At 52.2% G+C, this 27,503-nt stretch overlaps 1 long non-coding RNA gene across 1 annotated transcript; it reads left to right on the top strand.

Moving 5' to 3' along the window:
• Positions 1 to 58: 58 nt before the first annotated feature.
• Positions 59 to 21,554, top strand: LOC123599687. The gene is made up of 3 exons (XR_006713263.1): positions 59 to 374; positions 19,984 to 20,158; positions 20,816 to 21,554. It is a non-coding gene; the product is annotated as an uncharacterized LOC123599687 (long non-coding RNA).
• The last annotated feature ends 5,949 nt before the right edge of the window (positions 21,555 to 27,503 follow it).

Genomic DNA, 27,503 nt, shown 5'->3' with positions numbered 1-27,503 from the left:
CGCCCCGCCCAGCTCCGGGTGCGCCTCCGGGTGCCGCGCGAAGGGCGCAGGCGCTGAAGGCGCAGGTGCAGAGGCTCGCCCCCGACTCCGCGCCCCAAGCCACCCTCCGGGACAAAGGTGGCGGCGGGGAGGGGGAGGGTTGAGCCCATACCGGGAGTTGCGGCGACTCTGCCGGGGCGACGCGGCTGCGGCGGCCCGGCCCTCCGCGCCACGACCCGCTTGTCTGAACGCGCCCTCGGAGCGCGCGGGACTTTGAACTGCCATCCCAATGCTGCAGGCGAACGCAAGTTACTCCGGCTTTACCGGTGGGCGAACTGAGGCTCAGGAAAGAGCCTTACCGAAAGCCACCCCCTAATAAATGAGAATGCCAACTGGTAAGCGGGACCGGGGGCCCTGGGCTTCGTCGCGCGGGTCCTGTGCCGCTGGCCGCCCTCCATCCTACCCGGCCTCGGGGCGCGGCTGGGCCGGGAAGCCCACAGCGCCAGGAGCCCCGCGCGGGGAGCGCACCCCGGGCTTGCCTACCGAGGACAGTCCCGCGGGTCGCACAGCCGCGGCTGGGGGCGGAGTCAGCAGACGGGGCGCGCAGACGAGACGAGGTGCCTTCGGAGGACGCAGTGGAGGGGACCCCTCCTCCGAGCTCCCCGCACCCTCCCCGCCAGGACCCCGCGCGCGCGCTCAGGGGCGCTTCGAGTTCCGGTTCCAAGCGCCGCCACCAGCCCCGGCCCCCGCCGGTCCTTGGGAACTCGCGGGGACAATTAGGGAAGCTGCCAACTTCCCGCTGTCTTCCGGAGTTGGGCGCATCAGAGCGCTCCCCCCTCTACCGTCTCTCTTATCCTTAAAAAATTCTGAAATGAAAAGTACACCGCCCCCTGCGCCAGGAGGTACCTTTGAAACTCAGTTTCCTTATCTGCAAAATGGGGGTAGGATGAGTAATAGATACAGAATGGATGCAGTTAGGTGAACAGATACTATCGTCTCCATACAGAAGAGGAAACTAAACCTTGTAGGAACACTGGGAAGTCACATTAGGTATGATTCGTAAGGAGTTTTCAGAAGCCACAAATTGCGACCCGGGTTAGAGTGGTTGGTTACCTGGCTGTGCCCACGAAGCACCGCAAGTGAATTTGGGTATTTCAGGCGCTTGGGCTCCGTTAGGATAGGAACCCTCCCCAAACATCATCAGCTGTTGTGTGTGTGGGGGGGGGGGGGGAGGGGGGGCTTGGGGGGGTGCAAACCCTGGAAATAATTGCAATTTATAAGCCAGTTTCCACAGCCCACATGAGCCAGTTCTTACGTTTTTCATTTCCTTGCCACGTATTTTGCTATTTCTTGTAAAGTGAGTAAATCCTTTAAAAGTTGGCATCGGGACTGTAAGTTCCTTAAGGGCAGGAGGGTGTTTTTTTCAATGTTATTTTTTATACTTTATTTTAATGGGTGGGTTTTTAAACATGCACAGTAGTGATATTTGGTGATACATGATAAAGAGTCGTGGTAAAGGACATAAACGGCATAAAATGAAAAGTCAGATTTGCCCCTGTTTCTGCTCCCGACCCCGCTTCCCAAAGGCAATTATTGCTAATGGTGTCTTGTGTATTGTTCCGGAATTACTGTGGTTGTGGGAAAGGACATAGACTCTGGATCCAAATGCAAGATTGGACTCCCAACTGGGTGTATTCCCTTCTAGCTGTGATGTCCTGGGCATGTCATTCCCCACCCCCCTCGGGGAGCTCACTTCTCCGTCTACATGGTGGGGATAGCAATCGGATCCACAGAGTTGGTGGTTCTGAATCAATATACATAAAGCTCTTGGATGACACCTGCCACATGGTGAATATTTGGTAAATATTAACTGCTACTGCTATAGACCCAATTCATTCTTTAAAAAAATTTTTTTTAACATTTATTCATTTTTGAGAGACCGAGAAAGACAGAGTACGAGTCGCGGAGGGGCAGAGAGAGACACACACACAGAATCCGAGGCGGGGCTTGAACCCACAAACTGTGAGATAATGGCCTGAGCCAAAGTTGGATGCTCAACCTACCGAGCCACCCAGGTGTCCCCCAAATTCATTCTTTTTAATTGTTGCAGAGTATTCATTGCATAAGTTTATCGTAATTATTTTACCATTCTCCTCTTGATGGACAGCCAATGTTTGATTTTTTGCTATGTAAAAAAATTCTGTCATGTAGATATTGTAGACAATACTTCATATCATTGACATATTTATAATGATACAAAATATTGTACATACATACATATCATGGTACATACATACTTATACCGATATATTTATAGAATAAAATCCCAGAATTGAATCGTGGAGTCAAAGGATGTATGCAATTTTTACAAGGAAACTCTACAATTAAAAAAACTTTTAATTGTAGAAACAATCTCAAAATTAGAGAAATTTGCAAGTATCGCACAAAGATGTCCTCCCCTCCATTTGTGAGTTGATGACATGATTTTTCTTTAGTCTGTATTTTATACAAACAAGGGCAATTTCCTCCAAAAATGGTCTAACTGGCAAAATCGTGATCCATTGCCGTATCTCCTCATGAGAACCCTTCCAAATTTCGCCAGTCGTCTCAATAATATCCTTTGGAGCGTAGGATCCAGTTGAGAATACCTCGATTTCCTACTTTAGCTATTTAGGGGAAACCAGGAGAGGACAGGGAAGCCAAGAGAGAGAGCTCAGAGTGGCGCTTCGTGAGTTCTGACCGGGATCTTGGGGCTCGGTTGTTTGTCCTCACCCAACATTCTTGCCTTATCTGGGCCTCACCTTTGGGACTCCGCCCACCCCCACCCCTTCCCAGCTTCTCAGGGCTCCCAGCGTGCCCTTGGTGGTACCCTCTGGATCCCTGACATTTTGCTCCTGCCCCTGTGACTATCCTTCCTTGTTCACTTGCTTGGGGCTGGCTTTCTCCTTCTCAGCGCTCTGTGGTTCGATCCTATCTCTTGGTCCATTGATTGATCGATTGACGGAGTTGACCAACAATGTCCTGTTCGTTTCAGGTGTACGACACAGGGATTCCACAATTCTATGCATGATGCTGTGCTCGCCACGTAAGTGTAGTTATCACCTGTCCCCCTACAAGGCTATTACAATAGTGTGACTGTACCCCCATCCCCGTGACTAACTTATTTCCTGACTGGACCTTTGTACCTCTCACTCCCCTTCCCCCGTTGGCCCATCTCCCTATCCCCTCCCCTCTGGCAACAACTAGTTTGTCCTCTGCCTTTGTGAGTCTGTTCCTGTTTTGCTGCCTCATCCGTTCTGTTTAAATTCTGCATCTAGCGAAAGCACATGGTATTTGTGTCGTGCTGTCTGACTGATGTCCCTTAGCATAATACCCTCTAGGTCCATCCGTGTTGTCACAAGTGGCAAGCTGTCATTCCTTTTTATGGCTCGTTGTCTACACCACCTTGCAGAAATCCATCTCAAGTCTTGATGGACACTTGGGCTGCTTCCGTAACTTGGCCATGGTCGATAATGCTGCAGTAAACTTAGGGGTGCCTGTGTCTTTCTGAACTAGTGTTTTCTGTCTCTTAGAGACAGAGAAGGGGCGGTGCATACCTGAGGTCACACAGTGGGTTAGGGACAGCTTACCTCTCTAGCAGTGAGCTGCTCACCGAGCCATCAGACTCTTCTGCAATCTGGTTGATGGGTGGACACCAGAGGGCAGTAGAGGCCTCCTCCCCACCTCCTTGTCTTAGGGGTGGCTGTCTGGAGACCCTGCCTTTGCTGGGATGTCGGGGCAGTCATGACAGGCAGGGAAGCATTAGGGTCTGGGCCATTCCCGCAGGAAGCTCAACATGGAAGACGGCCTTCAGAAAAGGATCCTTGAATTTCACAGTTGGGGAGACCCCGCCTCTCCAGGGCAAGAGCCACACAGGCAAGTTTCGCTGAAGCCTGGGCTTGGGCTGAGCCTGATCTCTGCTCACAGATAGGGGGCTCCAGGGGGAAGGAGGTCCGCAGCCTACAAGGGAGCACCCTACAGCATCTCTGAGGTGGCAGGGTCCAGGATTTGTGCTGAAAGGCTGGCTGTCCCCAACCCACAGCCTCTCCCAGGTCCTCTAGCTCGCTGCAGGCAGCCGTTAAAATCCTTCCCTCGCTCTCCCCTGTCTAAATCCTCTGGGCCAGGTCGGCATTGGGTTAGCAAGAGGCAACTGAATTTTGGAGGTGAACTTACAGGAAGCTGAACGCATACGAAACAGGGTCCCAACTGATGGCTCAGAGCCTGGAGCCTGTTTCCGATTCTGTGTCTCCCTCTCTCTCTGCCCCTCCCCCGTTCATGCTCTGTCTCTCTCTATTCCAAAAATAAACGTTGAAAAAAAAAAATTAAAAAAAAAAAAAAAAAAAGAAACAGGGTCCCAAACCCCAGCCATGTCCAAGAAACCACCTGTATGTTACAGGAAAACATGTTCTCATCAGGTGCCGAATGACTTCATTTTTCTTTTACGAATCTGAGAAGTTGGGGAAAATCCCATTTTTTGGAAGCACTCTTTGGGCTCTGTGGTTGTGGGGACCGGGCAGGGAATCACTTCGAGGCAGGGTCACCTGACCCTGCTTCAGTCAGCTCTTCAGCGCACAGGGCCCCGTGACTGCCCCCCACCCCCCACATTTGGGGACACACACTGACCCTGACCTCTGTGACACACCTGTTTGCTGTCTCTGAGCTGTCCCGCCCTCCCCCCTTTGCTCTCTGAGCTCCAGCCCTGGATGGCTCCCCTCCCCTCCCCTGGTCTGGTCTTTCTCCCTTTTTCATTCCTAGCTCAACACCCCTCCCTCTGAAAAGCATTTTCTGAGCGTCCAGCCCTCCCCACATGGGGTGCCCTTATTCCCTGCATGTTCCGGCAGAACCACCCCTGTGTAGTTTACCTGCCATGTGTGTGGGGACCTGGCTCACGTCTGGGCTCCCCTGTTCCAGTCTCTGAGGGTACTAGGACCGGCATGCTCACTCTGATGTGCCTGGTGCACAGTAGGTCTTTGAGAACTATTTGTTGAATAAACCAGTAGTCAGAATGATGTTTTGGTGATGTCCTTGATTTTTAAGAAAGATTTTATTTAAATTCCGGTGAGTTAGCCTACAGCGTAATATCCGTCTCAGGTATGCAATGTAGTGATTCGACACTTTGCTACGTTACCCGGTGCTCATCACAACAGGTGCACTCCTTAATCCCCAGCACCTGTTTCCCTGATCCCCACCCCCCCCCCGACTCCCCACATCTCCCCTCTGGCAACCAGCAGGGTGTTCTGTGTGGTTAAGAGTCTGTTTCTTGGTTTGCCTCTCTCTCTTCTTTCCCCCCTGCGCTCATTTGTTTAGTTTCTTAAATTCGGCATGTGAGTGAAATCAAATGGTATCTGTCTTTCTCTGACTTATTTCACTTAGCATGATACCCTCCAGTTCCATCCGTGTCGTTGCCGATGATGATGCCTTGGTTGTTAACTTTGACTGATGGGCGTTTTCCAAACAGAGCTCTGCCCCTACCTCCCAGTGCCCACGGCGCCCTCCTGGGGAAAGGGGTCTGCTGGGAAGGGGCCGACATTCTCCTCTTGCTTCTGCCGCGGCCCCTCACCCCGTCCTCCCTCCACTCTGCAGCCCACCCTGTGCCCACTCACCCTCGCCCCACCCTCCCCTATGCCCATGCTCACCCGTCTTCACGTGAACCAGCCACCTGCACCCCAAAGCCAGTTCAAATGCCCAGCCCCCTCTCCTAGAGCTCCTGCCCCCCAAGCCCAGATGGGCACACTTGTTTCTTGGAGCACAGATGTGCCTTCGGTCCAGGGTGGAAACCTGATGCCCACCTGCTTCTGTGCCTTCCCTTTTGTCCTCCACCCTTCCCAAGTTAACCTTCCAAACTGGCTCAGATCCCCCTGCCCAGGAGCGTGGGCTAGGTCACTGCTTTTGAAATTATAATTATTATTTTTTTAATGTTTATTTATTTTGAGAGAGACAGAGAGAGAGAGAGAATCCCAAGCAATCTTTGCGCATTAGTGCGGAGCCCGATAGCAGGGCTCAATCACATGACCCCGGGATCATGACTACCGGAAATCAAGAGTCCGACGCTCAACTGACTGAGCCACTCAGGCACCCCGGAAATTAGTTTTGTAAATGCAGTTCAGGGTTTCGGAGACACTCGATTAGAATTTTCGGGTATTTAAAGTCATTTAAAAACTGTAATACAGACCTAATGCAACCTAACCCTAACCCTAACCCTAACCCTAACCCTAACTCTAACCCTAACCCTAACCCTAACCCTAACCCTAACGCAAACCTGAGAAATAAATGGCAGGTACAGGTGTCTCTCAGGACATACTGGGAAAGCCAGAGGGCCTCCAGGGGATGCTGTTGAAAGAAATCCGTATCTCTTGACACCTTTGGGCAGCCTGTGCTGATAATCAGACCCAGCTTTTAATAGTAAGGGTGCCAGTGGAGGGTTTCCAGATTAAATTCGGGCTGCCTAGTTAAATTTCAATTTTAGGTTAACAGCGAACAGTTGTTTTTTTTCCCAAGTAAAAGTATGTTCTAAATATTTCACGAGACATACTTATTTTTACTAAAATGTTCGCTCTTTTTCTGAAATTCAGGTTTCACGGGACAGCTGATACCGGTATCTGGCAAATGTGTGCCACAGCTACAGAGGGAATGCCCTGAATAGGTTTTCTGTGGTGCAGCCAGGGCCTTCATAGGGCAGTGGTGGCGTCCTGGGACGGGGACGTTTGGGCGAATGAGTCTGAGTTTGAACACCCAGATTCCCCAGAACGCTCTGAGCGTGAAGAAACAGCCTCTGGTCCAGTTGGTGCCTGGACATCAGCTTCACCTGACAACAGGATGCCATTCTCAAGACCTGTCCCCGTCTGTCCTTCTTTCTTCTAGGCCAGGAGGGCCAGGTCTCAGCGAAGCCCAAGTGAGGAAACAAAATTCCTGCTCGGGGCGTAAACGGCATCTTCGCGGATGGGAGCGCAGGTCCCGGCTTGTATATGTCACTGAGCGACAGAAGCAATGTGTGGGGCAGACTCGAAGATAATGAACTGGGTTTATTGATTTGGCAGAGTGTGGCCGTGTCTCAGGATCTGACCTCCCAGCAGGCATACTTGGGAGTAATCCAGATGCTGTAGGCAAGGTGTCGTGCTGAGGCTGTCTCTCTAGAGTGTTGAGAAAGAGCGGAGAGGGTTTGGGGAAGTAGAGATGCGGGAAGGAATCCAACGTGTGAGGCTGAAGCCTCTATCACTTGACTATGTTCCCCGGGAGGCCCCGAGGACACTTCTCTCGCCAAGACAGTAAGGAACACGCCTATGAGGAGTGGTTTTGCATTTCCGGGCAACTCAGTACTGGCTGTGCTCAATGCTGTCCATGTTGACAGTAGATTATGCCATGAACTTCGCTCCCTAGTCTCAAGGGGTGCCAGGATCGTCAAACAGAGTTTAGGTGGAGGTGCTCAACCATCAGAGGCAAGGCGGGCAGAGTTGCCATAATGGCAGAAAATCCAGAAAGGCGACCATGGCCCCTTGGCCCATTGGTATCTATGGGGCTGGCTAATAGACCATGGTATTCCTCGGGACGCAAAAGACGAGGCTCCAGCTAGGACACTGCTGGGTTGGTCTATGAGGAAGAAGCCAGGAACTAGTAAAAACAGAAGGCTGCTAGCAGATGCTGCAATGAAAAATCAGAATCCCCTCCAGTTTCTAGATCGAAACTAGTTTTCAGACCCAGAGCCCGCTGACCCAAGGAGAAGTCGGGCCGCTGGAGGACAGACCTTGCAAGGTCATTACAATATATGCGGTGAATATCCCACATTCCTTCCCCCGGAGGGACCTATGGCTGTTTGGCAGAGTAACTGTGTACTGGGTGAAGGAAGATGCTTGGCCTTAGGAGGGTGACTGGATGCGGACTCTGGGCCGACACTCATCAGGGAGCCTCCACACTGTCATCAGGAAAGAGGATCCGGAGTGAGTTTGCTTTCACATAGGAAGAAAGTAGTGTCTCCTCTCTGCTGTCTCGGGGCGATCCTAACTCTCTGATCGGCGTCTTCACAGAATCCTCAGGAACCTTGAGCATGCTTGTCCCACATACTCATGTTTTTCTAATTCGACCTGGCACATCGGGAGCGGCAGGGAGGCTGGCTGCCCGGGTAGGACATGAGTATCGGGAACTGGAAGCAAATCCTGTAAGACTCGGGGGTGCACAACTTTGGGGGGATTTTTAGGGGTCCAGTGATCTAGAGCGTGCTGGGACATGCCTTCTCGGTCATGGCAAGATATTCCCTTCGCCATCCCCACGGCAGACACAGAGACACAAGCATTAGACGCAACTCTGGATTTTGGAGGCAGCAGATGCCTCACGTGGGAATAGGGCTCCAGTCCAGTTAGCAAGTGACCTGGAAGGCTGACAGGTTTGAGCCGGGCTGCGAGCACGGGAGGGTGCTGAGCAGGTCCGGGCAGTGGTGCGAGCCTCTCTGGTTGGTCAGGGAACCAGAGGAAGGAAGATGGGAAGATCCGAGACGAGGAGCCACGTGTCTCTCCCAAGATCCAAGATGGGAGTGGGCACCACGTTTGCGTTTTTATCTCAGATCAGTGCTCACCAGAGGCCGTCCCCTGCAGAGGAGACGCTGAGCCAGTGGGTGTGCTGGGGACTCATCCTCCGTCAGAGGCCAGCCTCTGTCCCTGGTCACCTGGAGGTCTGCACCGTGGGTCCAGCAGCACGGGCTTCCTCTCGCCAAGGCCGATCTTACTTTATCCGACTGACGATGAGCCCTTTATCCGGAACCATCCCCTGAGAAGACCAGCCAGCCCCATGGAACTATTTGGGGGTATTTAGTGTGTATTTGGGGGTATTTAGTGGGACCAGGTGGGAGAAGATTTGGAACGTGTAGTCATAAAGGACTTAGGATTTTGATTCTGGAAAAATGATGCTGGACTTCCTTTCCCCGGTTCCTCTATTCTAAAAATAACCTGACCCCCTGAAAATGATTTGACTTCACCGTGGACAAAGCATAGGCTGCAAGAAGGTGGAGGCCGGAGATCTCGGGGCCCGAGGAATGATGTTCGCTGGGTTTTCATTTTATCTGGGTGCCAGAAAGACCTGTAGTCAGAACCTCCAACAGGCAGAGATGAAAAGAAAATCTCAAAAAGCCTACTTTCTCTGGCCAAGAGGCTGGGAAAGGGGAACCCAACAGAGACTCAGTGAACAGCCCCAGCCCCGCTCAGCCACCGGGCTGCAGCAGGCCGGCCAATCTGGGAGCAGCCGCGACTGTCCCGGCCCCTCCACAGCCGGACCCCCGGGGGCCCGCCTGCCTGCCGCCGCGGGAGCCATGTGTCTCACTGCCCTCCGCCTGGTGATGTGAGGACACCCGGGCCCAGTGACCTCTGCCCCCGGGGACCACATCTGCAGGGGCGGAGCCGCAGCCCCAGCAGCACGGGAAGAATGAAGCGGACCTAAATGACACAGCGTGTGTTCCAAAAACTAAGCCGTCCTTGGAGCTGACGCCCGCAAGTTCGACCTCAACGGAAGCCGGGCGATTATCTGCTGAAATACATTTCGTTGGGATCAAGTCTCCTAACACGATAACCAGAATGTCTAGGACACTGCACGAAATCCCCACCATACCGAGACCCAGGGATGCCTCTGGGACGGGCAAGGACAGCAGGTGGGAGTACGTAGATGAATCCGAGGTCGGAAGGACCTGACGAGGAGTTGAAGGCAGCTGTCGTAAACATGCTTCATAAATCGGTGTCAGAGAAATGCTTTCATTTCACATCGAGGACAGTCGATTACAAATCATCGGTCTATAAAAGCACCAACAGTCCGAATTGGGAGACTGGGTGTCACCCTAGCTGTGTCATCTCGGAGGAGACTGTCAGCCTCACTGTGCTGCAAGGCTGGGGTCGGTTCATTGAGTGCCAGGCGCCCCTCTGTAGGATTTACCCCCGTGGTCACGGTCCATACGCACAGCCTCCCACGAGGAAGGTACCAGAGCTGTCCCCATGTGAGAGGGCACTAAATGGAGGGGCGGGCGTTGTCTAAGATGCACAGTACTTACCAGGTGGAGCAGGAATGCACCTGCCCTACCTTCCTGGCACCTGGTTCCATTCGAGGATTTTAAAGACCCTTAGGACGGTGCTCATCACACGGGGATGTCTGTCCTCCCTGCCTCTCCTTCCTGCGTTCTCACCGTGGGTCTGTCTTTGCTGAGGGCTGGAGGCATCCTCCAGGGCTGATCCCCAACAGCGGCAGGACTGGCACACAGCCTCCTGCCCCGGATGGCAGCTTGGGGAGGGACAGACGGAGCCCTGCTCTAAAGGGGCGGGGCCGTCATCCTCCTAAGGCCAGCTGGCGTGGGGGCCCACACTCCTGCCCGCGGTGGCCTCAGCTTGCCCACATTTAACCCTGGGACTCTTTCCCCAGCTCTGGCGTCTGGGCTCAGAGGGCACAGGCGAGCCTTCAACAGAATTCTGTGCAGCGTGGATGGGTCCCCCTGCGGCTGGAATGAGGGCCCGGTGCTGAGCGATGAGATTTCCAATGCAGTGTGGATGCCTTCTCTCACTAGCCCAACTCCCTCCCCTGTACCCTCCGCCCCCTCCAGATACCCTCCCCCAATCCAGGCCTGGCTGGGGCCTCAAGGCTTTCCGCAAGGCCATCAAGCTTCCAGGGAGTTTAACTTCAATGCACAATTAAAGGCAGGGATGTGGTTTCTGCTGGAGGGTGAGCCCCTCACAAGCATGCAGGCGCCCGCCCCACCGTCGCACATCTACCCCTTGGGTGGGGCTGCATGTGGCCCCTGTGGCCCCCGCCCCTGGAGGAGCCCGGCAGCAACAGAGAAACCCCGGAATGCTGGCCCTCTGCTCTCCAGTCCTTCCTTGTGGACTCCCGGGGGCCCTGACTCCTTGGAACACAGGGCCCCCAGCCTCATGCCCTTTTACTGGGAGACTCTCGTCACAAGCCACACTATTATGGGGGATCAGTGGCGACTAGGACCTGTAAACCCAGAATAGTGGACATATTAGATGGCCCTACTCTTCCTCCCTCCCAATCGTGTGATTCAAAATAAAACCAGACTGGGGCGCCTGGGTGGCTTTGTCGGTTAAGCGTCCGACTTCGGCTCAGGTCACGATCTCACGGTCCGTGAGTTCGAGCCCCGTGTCGGGCTCTGTGCTGACAGCTCAGAGCCTGGAGCCTGTTTCAGATTCTGTGTCTCCCTCTCTCTCTGCCCCTCCCCTGTTCATGCTCTGTCTCTCTCTGTCTCAAAAATAAATAAACGTTAAAAAAACAAAAACAAAATAAAACCAGACTATAGATAAGTTATGGAAATTTAGCTCTGGGCCCTCCAGCCAAGTGGCTTTTTTTTTAAATGTTTATTTATTTTTGAGAGACAGAGACAGAGAGAGAGATCACGAGGGGGACGGGGTGCAGAGAGAGGGAGACACAGAATGGGAAGCAGGTTCCAGACTCTGAGCTGTCAGCACAGAGCCTGATGTGGGGCTCGAACTCACGAACCGTGAGATCATGACCTGAGCCGAAGTCGGACGCTTTACTGACTGAGCCACCCAGGTGCCCCCAAGCCAAGTGTTTTTATCCACAGTAGTTACTTGAATGCTTTTTTGTTTCGTTCTGTTTTGTTTTTAATAGCAAATTAAAAAAAGTCTCATCTCCCGGTGCCCCTGCCTAGCTGGTTGGTGGTCTAAGTCCCCTTGACTTGGCCCCTCGGAGTCACTTTTCAGCAGGCTGTCGTCTGGGACCTGCTGCTAACTCCATCAACCCCTTGCATCACTTGACTTTTTGATCCCGGAGTGCAGCTAAGGGAGTCCTGGGCCTTCAGAGGGTGGGGGCGGGGGAATGGGCCTTCTGGGATTTCCCTCTGTCCTCAAGTACAGGGTCAAGATCCCCGGCCCAGTGCCTTCACAGCCCCAGGACCTCGAGGCCTGCAGATGCCTCCAGGGACCCACCCACAGCTGCCTGGGGCTGTTCCATTCAGAGCTGTATCCTCTTTCCCAACACCAATTAGCCGCTACTTCTAGGAAGACCCAACCTCCAAGGACTCCCTTTCTGACCCGAACCACCCCCCACCCGGGGAGGCCCAGTCCCTGCCTCCCTCCATGGGGCAGACCCTGGAGGGGCATCCCATCTGGCCACAGCTGTAGGGCGGGGGACAGTGAGTGGGCGGGTGGCCCCGGCGGGGGTGGGGGCTGGAGGGGAGAAGGGGCGAGACGCTATTTCTAATTCTCAGGATGTGAAGGCGTGGGATCTGGGCTTGCCATTTCCCAGGAAACAATGGGAAGCTGGCTGTCTCTGTTGGCAGGTTAGTCATGTCATGGGTTGTGTGGTTTCTGGCGTGGGGCCGGACCACTGTGGCTGTTGGAACACGTGTCCCGGGCTCCAGGCTCCGCTCTACTGAGCGAGGGCTCCGTACAGACTCTGGGAAGGGCTCCTTCTCGCTGCCCGATCACGCCCAGCATCTCCTACCTGCGGGGGCTTCCCTGGTGGGTGTGTGTCCTCTGGTGTCGTCACTCAGCCTAACTAACCCACAGCAAGTCTGAGCCGGGGCGGCTCTGGGACCTCTGTCCCCACACCCTGGGTTTTGTGCTGTCTGGTCTCCCCTGCAGGACTTGGTAACCTAAGGGCTCCCGGCCTGAGCACAAAGCCCGGGCTCTCTTATCCTGGCCTCACGGGGGCTCCAGGCTGTGCACCCCAGGGGCCTCCCTGAGTGCCTTCTCCCTGCCGGCCAGGGGCTGGGCAGGGCACCACCCCCTCTCCAGGCAGAGGTGTGGGCGGAGTTAAGGGAACCAGGGAGGGAGGCTGACTTGCTCCTGGAGCCGGTTACAGAGAAAGCCATTTGCCACCTTAGGCCTTAAGGGACAGAGGAGGGAGTGGTTTCCGGACGTGGCTGGCAGAGCCGCTGTGCCTGCAGCACTGTGGGGTAGGGCACAGCGAGGGCCATGAGCGGGGAGGCAGGGGGGTAAGGACCACGGCCTGGCTCCCCGCGCTCCGGGTCCCGGCTGGCGCCCGTCCTCGGCTGAGCCCACGCGGAAGCCAGAAGGCAGGGCCTCAGCGCGTGTGGGCAGCAGAGGTCAGAGTCTGGGACACACGGCAGGATGCAGGGGGTGGGAGGGCCTCCGGAGGGGCAGACGGGGGTCCTGCACAAGATCGCCCCACGTGGCCCTGGGCCTCTGAGTTCCAGCAACCCTCTCGGTCCCCCCCGGATCCTCGGGGGCCCTCATGAGCAGCGGCTGGTGAACTGAGAGGTTGCTGCCTGAATCCCAGGCACCTGACCAGCCTGGCCACGTGAGCTCCCGGGCAGTCACTCTGGGAGCAGCCTCCAGGGCCTGCCCCGGGCCCAGCTGACGGTCACTTGCTCCTGCTACACATCAAGTGACGGCCATGTGATGTTCAGTGGCTCCCAGACTCTGAGCCTTTAAACCACGCACGGCCCTGTGCTTAGTGTCACTTACATAATCTCAGTCCCCACAGCACTCCTGCGGGGGGTAAGCCCTGCTAAACACAGCCCCATTTTATGGGTCAAGAAACTGAGGCTCGGACAGGATGAGTGCCAGTTAAGTGACTTTCCAGAGGCCACTAGGCAGTGTGGGTGGAGCTGGGGTTCCCACTCAGGCCTGTCTCGGAGCGAGCATGGCCTCCGGGCCTCGGTGATCCTTGGAAAGTTGATGGCTAAAGGCAACTCTACTGATCCCGAATTTGGTGATGATCGGGCCAGGCCCCTGGGTGGGAGTCACCCTGGGCTCCATCAGGCATCAGGACTCCACGTCTGCCTCTCTAATACCCTTCCCTCCAAGACCCTCCTTCCGCTCTCCCACCACAGCCTGACCCGGCCCCAGCACCCGGGGCCTGGAACATACCCCCTAGAGAGATTCCCAGTGCTGCCCTTACTCATCCCTGCAGCCAAATGACTCACCTCTCTGCTAGGGAGCTTCTGGCACGCACACCTCCTCATTAGCCTTCCCTGTTCCCTGGGGCCCTGAGTCCTTCAGCTGCGTGGCCTGGTGCTCCGGGGCTCCGTCCGAGCCCCGCTTTGCACCCCGTCCTTGCCACACGCTCAGACATTGGGCCTGCAGTGCTGAGCCCCCATGCGGGTCTTCTCTCCGCCTCAGGCTGGCGCCAGCTCTGGCCTTGGCACGTAGCAGGTGCACGTAGCAGGAGCACCACCCTTCAGGAGCTCGGGAGGGAGAGCAGCACACAGGTCTGACCCTGACGTCTAAGCCAGCCAGTGGCTCCTCCCAGAATGGAGGAAAGAACCAGCGTCCCCAAGGGCCCGTGCCGCAGGAGCCCGATGACTCTGTCCGCCTCTGTCCAACAGCTTCACCGGGCTGGGATCCCGGGAGAGCTTCCTTCTGGGCCTGGGCCCTCTCAGCCCCCACCCTTTAGGGACAGGCTCCCTGGTGCCCGAACAGCAGGCTGGTTTCTGCTGCCCTCTGCTGCCCTCCATTGGCCGGAGTGGGTTATTGAGGCTGACCCTGCACGCCTGGAGCCCCGGGTCGGGTGGGGGGGTGCTCGGGATGGTGAGCACAGGTCAAGAGAGACCACACATACTCGGGCCTCAACACCAGCCCTGCAGCATACCCCCATCGGCGTGACGAGCCCATCTGCCCCGACCCGGAGCCCACAGTGAGCCTAAGCAACCCTCCCCACCCACTGTGAGGAGCTTGGGTGGCTGTGAGCCTGCCCATCTGGTCTCCGTTAGGGTCTGAGGCGCCTAGAAGAAGGCAGACTTCTCCTGAGCAGACCTAAAGGGCATGCTTTAGTGCTTTAACGTTTAGGTTCTTTTGCTAAATGGCTTGCCACGTCTTTAGGTGTCCAGTTTCAAGTTGCTGGTCTTTGGAATCTTACAACGTCTCTGCTTGATTTCCCAGGCAGAACGATTTCAGACGTCTGGATGCTAGAGTCAGCAGCGGTTCGGCCAAAAACATCCCCTGTGTCAAATCTGGAACCACGTTTGCCAGCCTGGGAAGCGAGCCTCTTGGGAGAGCTTCCCCAGTCAGGTGGTGAGAGCCCCTCAGGTGCGTCTGTGTGTCCCTGCACACGAGTGCAGAGCCCTGGTGGGGCAGCCGGGGCGGCTCTGTCCCCAGTGCTGCTCGGATTTGGGCACTCGTGCCCTCTGCCACCGTCAGACAAGGGGGGCCGGGAGCTGAGCAGAAGCTTACTTGTGGAGACGAGTTGGTTCCATAAGACCCAGAGAAGATGACAGAATTCCATAGTCATGCCTCTTTCAGATCTCGTGGGAAGCATTTCTAGTACTCTAATGTGTCGTTTACTTTGGTTCCTTTCCTTTGGTACCATGAGTGTTGATCAAAGCTGACTCCCCGCTTCTGGCCTTTCTAAAGATTTCCCCCCATGGTCTCAGTTGTTTTGAGTTAAGGAGACTCTTCACTAGTATGAACTAGCTTCCTTGTCTCCTTCCTTCCTTCCCTCCCCCATCACTCCCTGTCTCCACCCCCCCCCCCCATCTATCTACTACTTGTATTAGCCTGCTTGGGCTGCTATAACAAAAGAGCATAGGCTGAGTGGCTCAAACAGCAGAAATCTCTTTTTGAATAGTTTTGGAGGCCAGAAGTCCAAAACCAAGGTCTTGGTTGATTCTTGGAGAGAATTTCCTTCCTGGCTTCAGATGGTTGCCTTCTTGCTGTGTCCTCACATAGCCTTCACGTGGCCTTACCTCACTCTGTGTGTGTGTGTGTGTGTGTGTGTGTGAGAGAGAGAGAGAGAGAGAGAGAGAAAGAGAGAGAGAGAGATCTGTGGTCTCTTTCTTCTCATAGGGACACCAATCCTATTAGATCAGAGCCCCTACCCTGACGACCTCATTAAAATTTAGGGACCTCCCTGTAAGTCCAATATCCAAATATAGTCATGCTGAGGAGAGTGATTAGGGCTCAGCATACAAATTTTGGGGCGACAATTTCAGTCCCACATCACTACTCCTTTTTATAAGCTAAGAATAAAGTACAGCATTCAAATAATTGCCCCCCTCCCCAAGTCTCCAGGTTAAAATACCTCGGATGCAGGTTGCTGTTAGTTGAGACAGGAGGTTTCATCACACAAGAATGGGAATTTTTAGGGAACAGCTGGTTTATAAGAATCCAGACATGCAGTGACAGCAATATGGCACCAACACAAACTGTAGGCCAAGGGCAACCAGCTCAAAGTCAGCCCTGGGCCCCTGTCTTGGTTTGTGTCCCCTAGAAGGAGACCCTGAGCACATTTGATGCAAATAATTTATTTTCAGAAGCCACCCCAGGGAAGCACCTGCAGGGTGAGTGGGAAATGTAGGACAAGGAATTGAGGTGAAAGAGTATATGATCAAGATGGTTGCCCCCATGGGCAGCTGGAGCCCATGCCTGCCTGGAGACGGGAAGGCAGGAGAGACCATAGCTCTGAGTTATTCCATCCTGGGTTGAGGAGGATGAGGTTTTATCTATCAGTTCCCTGCCCCTTGTGGATTGAGGCTCCTATTTTCAGGAAAGATGCCTCAGACACAGAGTCTTGGGGTTACCAATAAGTAGCCTCCAGTAATGGCTCCACGTGCGCAAAAATGTGGCGCTGAGCATCCCTCTGGTATAATTCCTTTAAGTGCCCTGTGTCTTGGGGTTGGTCTAGCCCCATGGCAGGACCTTTACCAAAACTTCCTGCCCTGTGTGCCAATCTCCAGTGCCATGTGACTAAAGCCCTACTCCACCACCACCCCGTGGGAGTGGGAATCCTGCTGAGCCTTTCCCATCCTCCTCCTTGCTCAAGAATTGGCTTAGCTCAGGACCTTCTGTGTTACTTTCCTGACTCTCACTTGTGTCCCATCTCCAGTGAGATCCTCAAAGTATGTGAAAGAAGTTAAAGAGAAATTTAGTTCAAATTTATTATTGTTTTAAAGAATGGGTTATGATGTTAGGGTCATGATATAGCTACGGTAATCAAGACTGTATGAAATTGCCACAGGGAAAGACTCACAGGTCAACAGAACAAATGGAGAACCCAGAAATAGATCCACACACGTATGCCCAACTGATACTTGTCAAAGGTGTGAGAGCAGCCCAATGAGGGAAGGCGAGCCTTTGCAACAAATGGAGTGAAAGCCAATGGACATCTGTGGGCAAAGAGATGATCTTCAACCTAAATCTCACGTGTTACACGAAACTCAACTCAAAATGAATCACAGACTTAAATGTAAAATATAAAATGACTAAATGTTTATGAAAAAAATATTTTAAACCAGGCCTAAGTGAAGAGTTAGTTGTTTGACTTGACACCAAAAGAAAGGAAGGAAAGGGGGGCACCTGGGTGGCTCAGTCAGTTAAGTGTTTGACTCTTGGCTTCAGCTCAGGTCATGATCTCATGATTTGTGGGATCAAGCCTCATGTCAGATTCTGTGCTCACAGTGCAGAGCCTGCTTGGGATTCTCTCTCTCTCTGCCCGTCCCCCAACTCGCATGCTTGCTAGCTCTCCTTCTCTCTCAGAATAAATAAATATTAAAAACAGAAAAAAAAGGATAGAAAAACAAGAAAAAAATGGATAATTGGGATAAATGGGACTGCATCAAAACTAAAAACTCTTGCTCTGTGAAAGAATCTGTTAAGAGGCTAAAAAGAAAAGCAACCCACCGGGGGAACATACTTGCAACAAAGGATTAGTATCTAGAATATATAAAGAACTCTTAAAAGTCAACAGTGAAACAAACTAAAACCCAAACAATCCAATTAGAAAATGGGTTAAAGGCATGAACAGACATGTCACCAAACAGGACACACAGATAGTAAATGAGCACGTGAAAAGATGCTCAGCATTAGTCATGAGGCGAATGCAAAAGAAAACCACAAATGACATATTTCTACCTGTAAGAATAGCTAAAACAAAAAATTGTGGTATCATCAAATGCTGGCAGGGATGAGGAACAACTAGGCCACTTAAGCTTGCTCGCAGAGATGTAAGAGGGTGTAACCCCTCTGGAAAAGAATACAGCAGTATCTATCTATAAGACTAAACATGCCCTTACCATGTAGCCCTGCAATTGCACCATTGGGTATTTCTTCCAGAAATTGGAAAACTCATGTTCACACAAAAAATCTGTATACAAACGTTCATAGAAGCCTTATTTGTATTAGTCCTAAGCTGGGAATAACTCAGTGTCCTTCAGGGGGTGAAATGTTAAACCAACTCATGCGTTGATATCTTGAAATGCTTCCCAGCAATAAGAAGGCAAAAGCCATTGATACACATAAAGACCTGGGGTAGGTCTTAAGGGAATTATGCTGCATGAAAAAAGTTAGCCTCCAAACATCAAATTGCATGATTCCATGTAAATAGCATTGCTGCGATAAATTTATAGCAGCGGATAGACGAGTGGTTGCCAGGTTATGGAGGGGGACAGGGAGGAGGCTGTGGCTACAAAAGGGATCCTGTGATGGCACTGGTCTGCCTCCTCAGCGTCATGGGGGTCACACGAATCTGTACGTGTGATAAAGTTGCACAGAACTAAACACACGCTCACACACACGCACACACACATGAGTACATACGTAACTGGTAAATCTGAATAAGGTCGACGAATTGTAGCAAGATCACTTTCTTGGTCTTGGTACTGTTCTATCGTCATACAAGATGCTGCCTTTGATGGAAGCTGGGTAAAGGACATTTGGGTCTCTTTGTAGTATTTCTTAACAGCTACATGTGATTCTACCATTACCCAAAAGGAAAATATTAAAACAATGAACGAGTTGCAGAGAAATGAAACCTGGTGACAGCAGGGCAGGACATCGTTGTCTACAACCGGAAATAGTGCAAACATCTGCCAACAGGTGGCTGGGTACACAAAGTGGGGTAATTCGTGAAAGGGAATGCTAGCATATCCTCAGTAAAAATGACAAACCGATGATACGCAGAGCAATCTGAGTGACTCTCAAAGACATTATGCTGAATGAAAAAAGCGAACAGGGTAGAATCAGCTTCCATTGATAGGAAACTCTGGAGTAGAGAAATCCGATTTGGTTTGGGTAAGCAGTTGTCTGGTGCTGAGGGTGGAGGTTGACTAATAAGAGGCACAGGGGGCCCTTTTGGAGGTGATGGAAACGTTTTATATCCTCATTGAGGTGGTGGCTACGTTGTAATTCATCAAGATGTACTCTTCATATACATAGGTGTATACATTCGTCAAAAATCACTGACATGTGCGTTTAAAGGAGCGCATTTTATTGGCTATGAATTAGAACTGATGACAAAGGTGTTAAGTGAGCGGGAGTGTTTCAGTCCAGCGGCTAGAGCTGGGTCTGGTCGTCAGTTTGAGAGCACAGCTTCTCGTGTCCCAGTTGACAACCGGATGCGACTTATCTCTTAAACATTTCTCTGCGTTTAACTGATTTCAGCTGGGCCCCAACCATTCCATCCACCATGACCCATGTGATTAATGGCTAACTTAAAAGTCCCCATGGAGGGGCACCTGGGCGGCTCAGTGGGTTAAGCATCTCACTTCGGCTCAGGTCATGATCTCATGACCTGTGGGTTCGAGCCCCGCGTCAGGCTCTGTGCTGACAACTCGGAGCCTGCTTCAGATTCCGTCTCTCTCTCTCTCTCTCTCTCCCCCCTCCCCTGTTCATGCTCTGTCTCTCCCTCTCTCAAAAATGAATAAACATTAAAAAAAATTTAAAAACCAGAGGAGGGGCTTGCTGTTGTGGATATGGAGCCATACCACTTGGCTCTCCCTTCAAGGAAGAACTTTCTGGAAAGTGGGTGAGTTTGTGGGGAAGCCTCCAGCTGCAACACCTTTAGGACCCTGAAGGGGTGTGTGGGCCAAGGCTTCTCCTTGTCAGCAGCTCCTGGCAGGCTCTGGGCACAGTGGAGGATAGAGGCTGGTCCTTCCTACCCCCGCAGGACCTTCTGAGGGCTGGTCCATGCGACCCTCTTCCTCCTGGCTGGTGTCAGATAGCCTCCATCATGGTGGTTCTGAGGCTGTCTCCTCCTCTACAGCCCCCTCCCCTCCTTCTTTCACAGGTGTTGTCCACAACAAGGATCTCGTGTCGTGGCCTGTGCCTCCCGGAAGACCGAGGGTCACAGATGTACTAACCTCTTGTTTCAGCCTGGATCCAATCAGGACAATAGAATCCACGTTGCTGATTTCAGATAGAGGACGCGATGCAGGGAAGTGTTTCCATGGTGATGGAGGGAGGTAAGGGTGAAATACAGAATGGTAAGGCAATCAAGACATCGACAAGAGCAGGAAGTCACGGTCCCCTCTAGGACTAGAGGGTCAAAGGGAGGAGGAGGAGGTGTTTCTGGAGCCCAGGATCTCCGGCCACCTGATAGATGCTGGAGTCACTTCAGCCATGTCAGGTAGGAGACGAGACCCCAGGAGGATGACTGGCGGGTCCCTTCTAGTGCAGTTGGGGCCACCTAAAACAGAGAGAGGGAAGTAGAAACGCCCAAATCCCTCTCCTGCCTGTCGGCCTCTACCAGTGTCTCCGCCTGCACCCACAAGCTAGAAGACGACAGGGCCTGGGAATCCTATTTCCCTTAAATCAGAGCAGAGGAAGGAAAAGTCAGGATACGAATCTGAAAGGAGCCGGGACATCTTCCAAGACCTCATCCCTGCTAATCTGCCTGGAGCCTCATTACGAGTCTATGTAGATGGTGGCTGGAGGGACGGATAGACGGGTGGGTACGCGATAAAGCAAATACCGCGAATTATTAATGGCGGAACCTAGGTGGTGGAGATATGGACATTCGCTGTAATATTCTTTCACCCTTCCTGTATGTTTGAACATTTTCATAATGATGCATTACTGAAACAAAAGGACCCTCCTTAAGTAACATTTTCATCTTTCAGGAGGAAGAGGCAGGTGACTTTCTCGGTTCCCCGTTTCTCCCTGAGCCTGGTTACACGGCCCTTTCTCCATGCTGAGAGAAGAACGAGGGGCAGGGTGGCCCCCACAGATGTGCATTCGAGTCTCTCTCAGTGGGGCTGGAGGCTGCACGGCCAGGGGTGGGCTTCAGTCTGTGACATGCCACGGGCGGTTCTCCCATTGCTTGACAACTTTTGAGTCAGTCACTCACACTGAGAAATCTGGAAAATTCTCATAAAAATCCCCAATCTCCAACCTCTCTTTGAAAGTGGAGACCCAGCAGCGCTGGGCCTGCATTTCCCCACTGCAGCAGGTGAATGGAGCGCATCCAGCTCGATCATGCCCTCTCCTGTCCGCCACGGCCTCCGCTGCTCCCTCTTCCATCATCCCTGGCCCACTTTGCTCACTTTGATTTCCTGGCTGGTCCCTGAAAGCCTTTGCACTTAGGCCACTGGATTCATCAGAACACTTACATTTTATAATGCGCTTTTTACAACTCCTGATTTGAGGCCACATTCCTCAAGCTGCATTAATCCACGAAGCCCCTTTGTGACTCGCTGTTTCCAGGTACCGGCCCCCTCTATTTGCTTAAAACTTTAAAATGCGTTCTTTTATAAAGTAAAGGCCTATTTTTTATGTTTCCTCAGCGGTAATCCCCATAAAACCAAGAGTTTGGTGTACTCAGCAGGGTTCCTTCCTAATAAAATAAAACGTGCTTGTACCAAAAGCCTCGGGATCATCTCTTGTGCTCGGTGGCACGTGGGTTCCACTCCAGGCCATGCCGACTGGATTATGCTGAGGCTGATTGCCAGAGAGACTGACCCTGCTTCGTTCACTCTCTGGCGGGGCCTTCCCTGAAGTACGCTTTCCCCATCCCTGGCCATTTGTCCTCCTGGGGACCCAGGTTGTCTTCCACATGACTCTGAAACCCAGAGTACATGACATGGCTTCTGAAGTCCTTCCCTCTCCAAGAGCTGCCTGGTGCTTGCCCCTCCTGAGTTCTGCATCTTTAGCGCTTGCTTGGATTTCAGCACGCCTCCAGTTTGCTTAAGTACATCCAGATTGATCCAGAAGAACCTTAACAAGTTCAAACTGTAAGTTCTTCTTCAGGGATGGGGTGTGTGGTGTGAGGTAGGATCCTGTGGAAGAGGTGGACAGGGGCTGGGGCTGGGAGGGTTTGCTCTGCCACACTAAGGATCTGTTGAGGTCCTTGACTATTAATGATTTCCCTCTCAAGTAACCTCATTACTTGTAGAAATTATCATGTTATTCCAACAAAGTTGGAAAGAAGTATAACCACATCAACAGCAAGAACACCGCCCACATTTACTGAATGCTTACCACGAGCCCAGTGCGCACATGATTTAATTTAACGGTCACAAGAACACTACGAGGGAGCTAATACGACTTTGGCCACTTTACAGATGAGGAACGTGACATTCAGAGAGGTTAAGTAACATGACTAATGCCCCACAGCTGGTAAACGATGGAGCCAGCCATCCAAGCCAGGTCCATTCGACACCCATGTCCACACTCTTGACTTGCTGCTTACAGGCATTTGACACTGAGTCATTTCCTGTTCATTTGATGACTTAATCCCAATCCCTTCCACCTTCACTTATAGGTCAAGTGGTTTTGTTGTTTTTGGATTTCTCTCTGGTTTCTCCACCTTTGTACTAATGCGGCACCCTGAATTGGGCACAGTGTAGTGAAAAGGCTACACAAATCAACTTGCCCAATGTGGTCAATTCTGCCTCCCACAATGATACTGTGTGTTCTCCTCCACTAGGTGGGAACCAGCAGGGACACACCAGCAGCCTCCACCCTGGAGAGGAATGAGTTCCTCTCCATTCTGGCCAATACTACAAAATACTCTGTAGAGAGGACAGGAGACTGCTGTCCTGAAGTTCTTAAGACTTCGTCTTCTGTGGCTTAGTCATCCCCACCGAGTCTTAGAGCCTGGAGGGCCCATAGATTCTGTGGTCTCCACACCCAGCCCAGGAGCAAGCAGGAGGCTGGGGAGGTCACACTGCCTCCGGCAGAGGCTGTCACCATTTACACACCCACCCGCAGTGAATGGGAGTCTGCTTGTGCCCACTGACACAGGGACCGTCCTTAGAGGACACAGAGGATGGGGCAGAGGCCATGAGGGCTTACCAAATAGTCACCTGCTCCTCCCCATTTCCAAGCTTTCCTTGCAGTCATGCTGGGGTCATAGGACTAGTTCTGGCTGACGTGCAGAGGGATTTAGAAGTCACTGTATTTTCTCCAGCTCTCTCCCTTTCTCTTTTTTCCTCTGTCATGCTGACTTTGAAGTCCACAAATTTCAAATGATGTTATCTAGTCCTGCTGAGGACTGTGACCTGAATGAATGTGGTCACTAGTCGTCAAAGATGGCCTTACTGAGCCGTACCTCCTAGTGTCCACATCTGTTTTAGTTTGTTTGAGCTGCTATAACAAAATACTCCGGTCTGGGTGACTTATAAATGACAGATATTTATTTCTTACAGTTCTGGAGGCTGGAAAGTCCAAGATCAAGGCAGTGGCAGATTCAGTGTTTGATGAGAGCTTTGCGCTTCAGAGATAGCTCTCTTATATAGAGGTGTCCCCCCTCCCCCATGGTGGAACAGGTGAGGAAGCTCTCTGGGGTCTTTTTCATAAGGGTACTAATCTCACTCATGAGGGTTCTACCTCGTGACCTAATCACCTCTCAAGGGCCCTACCACCAAAACCATCACACAAGGGATGAGATGGTTAGTATAGTGATATCCTTGTGTAGTGCCCTCCCATACTGACTATGGGCTGGTCCTCTGACTCCCTTGAATCAACAGAATGTGGCGTAAGTGATGGTCATTTAGGGATCCAAGTCCTAAGCAGGCCTGGCAGCTGATGTTTTCCCACTCGGGGAGCCCTGAGGTACCACATGAGAAGTCCAGCTACCCTGTTGACCTTACTAAGTAAACGGGGTGACGCCTGGGGCTACATGGAGAGAGAAAGGTACTCAGCTGTTTCAGTGTTCCAGCGGAGTCCACTGTCCTGCCCATTCCTTCCAAGGGGCCAGACATCTGAGGGAGCCATTCCAGCTCAGTCGAGGCCCTCGATGACAATATCCCTAGCCAACATCACGTGGAGGAGAAAAACCACCTGAGTCCAGTCAACACTCAGAATCATGGTTCCTGTTTTGAGCCACTGAATCTTGGAATGGTTTGCACACAGCAGTAGATATCCAATACAGTGAAAGAGAGGACACTCTGGCCACTGTGACTTGAGGGTTTGTCTGTTGGAGCAGCTGGTGTTTATTTCCCTGACTATAACAGATGATGGCTCAAAAGACCAGGAAAGAGAGAGCAGGTCCTGAATTCCGGTGAAGGAGTGAGACCGAGAGGGCATGAAGAAACACCAGAACACATTCTCATCCCCTGAATGATGAAATGGGGAGTCTGAGAGTTCAAGCCTGTGCCGCAAGGGCAGGGGCCAGAGACCCAGGAGGAGGAACAGACTGTTTGGGGAAGGAAACAAGAGAAAGAGAGTATTCTAGTTTGGGACTTAAAGTGCTAGTGAGACCACAGTAGGAAAATAACCATTGGGCATAGTAAACTTCACTTTGTTGCTCAGGTAAGAAATCAAGGCCAGAAATGAGAGCTGACCCTGTGGGATAATGATGCCCATAGAGAGGGGAGAAAGGGAGAACAGGGCTGAAGGATAGTCATGGAGAACATCTCCATGGAAATGGCACCCGAGGGGCCAGCAGTCAGGGAAGGAGACTAAGGAAGAGGTGGCACAAAGAGATGATTCCTCAGAGCTAGAGTCAGAGAATTTCAATGACTGGGTGGGAGTCAACGGCATCAAAGCCTATGGCAGTGCTAAGCAGTGGGGGGTCCTGAGAAGAGGCCTTTGGACTCAAGCCAGAGACAATGGTGAAGGAAAAGAAGACAGAATGCTTTTGATCTTCATACCTTCATTCATCCATCAGTCCATCTCTCTGTCATCTATCCATCCATCTACTCATCTAGCTATCCATCCACCCACCCATCCAATCATCCATCTACACATTATCCACCCATCCATCCATCCATCTATCTCTCTGTCAACCTATCTACCCATCCATCTGTCCATCCATCCATCCATCCATCCATCCATCCATGTGTCCATCTATCTACCCATCCATCTGTCCATCCATCCATCCATCCATCCATCCATCCATCTCTCTGTCAACCTATCTACCCATCCATCTGTCTGTCCATCTGTCCATCCATCCATCCATCCATCCATCCATCCATGTGTCCATCTATCTACCTATCCATCTTTCTGCCCATCTGTCCGTCCATCCATCCATCCATCCATCCATCCATCCATCCATCCACCAATCCTTGTTAGAGACTGCAACAGGCCAGGCATGCATATCATTTTAGGGTAAAACAGATGCGGTCCTGTCCTTTGTTGGAAACACTTAGCAAAGTCCCTCAAATCCTGAAACACTCAGATTTCATAATCAAGTTCTCTTTTGCACGTGAAGGTAACTGCAGTTTTTCCCCCAAGCTCTTGTTTGGGGCCAAGCCCTGTAACTTGTGCTCTGTATCTTTGCTGTCACTTCATTGTCCCGACAGCAACAACGTAAGGTGGGAACTGTTCAGAGGTGAACTGACCGGGGCTAAGGGAGTTTACAGATCTTGCCAGAGCACAAGGGGTGCTGGTACTCACACCAAAAGCCAATGGCCACCAAGTCTCACTGCCCCATCCCATACTCCTGAGGCTGCTGTCACTCATCACCCGGCCCTCCCCAGTTCTGGCCCTGCCTTGACCTGCTCTGGACTTCAGAATTTATCTTCTCACAGAGTCAACGCAGAGGTGATATGAAGGCAGTAATGTACTTCCACACACTATCGGGGAAGAGACGGCTGTGGGTTAACTTTACGACCAACGGGCATAATTTCTATGGGAAAGTACATGTCAGGCTCCAAACGGCTGACTTGGAAAGACAACCCTGGAACTCAGCTTGGGTATAAACCAGGGACTGTCTGTAACTGTAAAGATTGTTTATTTTGAACATGGACCTAACTGGACTTTCCTTTCCTCACTCACTCTTTTTTTTGTTGTTGTTGTTATGCTGTGCAAAGACCCTGTTCTAGCTAATTGGCAAAAAACCCACTGGCCCTTAGCAGAGTATACATTTTCGTAAATACCCCCTAGAGATTTATTTCTTCACTATGGAAAATATAATTCTGTTTTCCTAAGTGACGGGATGTGTTTATGCAGGGACTCTGAGTGGGCTCCAGGCCTGGCCAGATGGTTCTGGCTGTACTCTGTGTAACATGAGCAGTGGAGCCCTAAGGCCCTCCTGGGACACGTGACTCTTGGGGGAGCGACATCTGGGCAGCTGGGTGGCTGCGTGATCTGCACACACACACAGAGCTGTACCTACAGGATGCACGGTTCTGCTCCCCGAATGCTTTTGGTGGCATTTAAGGCGGGGGAAGGCTTGCTGGAACCGCGGTTTGGCCTTCCCCCGCCAAGTGTGAGTCATGCCTATTTTCAGCCGTACCACTCCCCCAGGTGGGTGCTAACTGCTCTCTGCCTTTGACATCTCTGTTTCCTTTGTCGGATGGCGAGACGTGCTGAGCACTTGGCATTTTCCACCAGCTACTTATGCACATAGGAGTCTTGGCAAGGCTGGCGATGGAGGGAAGGAGAAGTAGCCATTTCGGGAACGTGTGACAGAATGATAGTGACATTGGTTGAGTGGCTTTAGGGGCTTTGCAAGTCAATTGGCTGGGATGGCAAACAGCAAGGCGTTTGCTGCATTCATTCTACCGGGGCAGACGTGATTAAGTGATCATGATGCTCTGCCTTGCTGTCTTTCTACAGCCTCCAAAAGGGGGGTGGGGTGGGTAGGAACTTCAATCGATTAGTAATGTCTGTCTCCGAGAGCCTGGGGCGTGAAGCAGTGTGCTGCCATTTGCCTGCTGGGTTTGAGGGCATTGGTATGTGATTTAGTTATTTTATAGCCTTTACTTCAATCTGCTTTATTGACAACAGCTTATTAATATGTACAGAGCATCTTAATTGGAGATTCTGCAGAAGCAGATCCTGAGATGAGAATCTGGCTGCAAGTCTTTTATCTGGGAGGTGGTCCGGGAGGCACCGGCGGGGCACTGGGGTAGTAGGCAGGGTGTGTGAATGCCCCGCTCATCCCTGTGGGCCACTGGGCCTCTTGGGGACCCTGTAGGATGTCCCCAGAATTGTCCCTCTCTGGAGGTGAGTGAGGAAGTGAGGTCTTTCTGCTGCTTCTTCAACTGGTCATTGATTGAGGGCTGCTCATGGGCACTTCTGTCCTGCCCACATTGGGGGCTGTGTACATTCTCGTGTCCAGAGAGAGCCCTTGGGCCAGGTGCGAGGGCTCTGTGGGAAGTAAGGGCTGTGGGTGGGCACCGTGCCTGCTCCAGGAGCAGTCTGATGGTGTCATAAAGGAGACCAGTGGTCAGGCCTGGCTGTACCCCCCGGGTATCAGGGAATCGCATGAAGTGATGTCTGTGGGAACGCTTGTCAATGTCAAAGGTCTCCATGACCATCTGTGTGGGCATCGTTCTTCCGGCTGCCTTCCTTCCATGGGGTCCTATCCTCCATGGGACTCTGGGGAACTGCTCTTCATGCCCCCCTACTTTTCGCCCAGCT

Source organism: Leopardus geoffroyi, chromosome C1, assembly GCF_018350155.1.
Source record: "Leopardus geoffroyi isolate Oge1 chromosome C1, O.geoffroyi_Oge1_pat1.0, whole genome shotgun sequence".
In the NCBI taxonomy this organism is placed as follows: domain Eukaryota; kingdom Metazoa; phylum Chordata; class Mammalia; order Carnivora; family Felidae; genus Leopardus; species Leopardus geoffroyi.
This window is presented reverse-complemented; position numbering and strand designations above follow the sequence as displayed.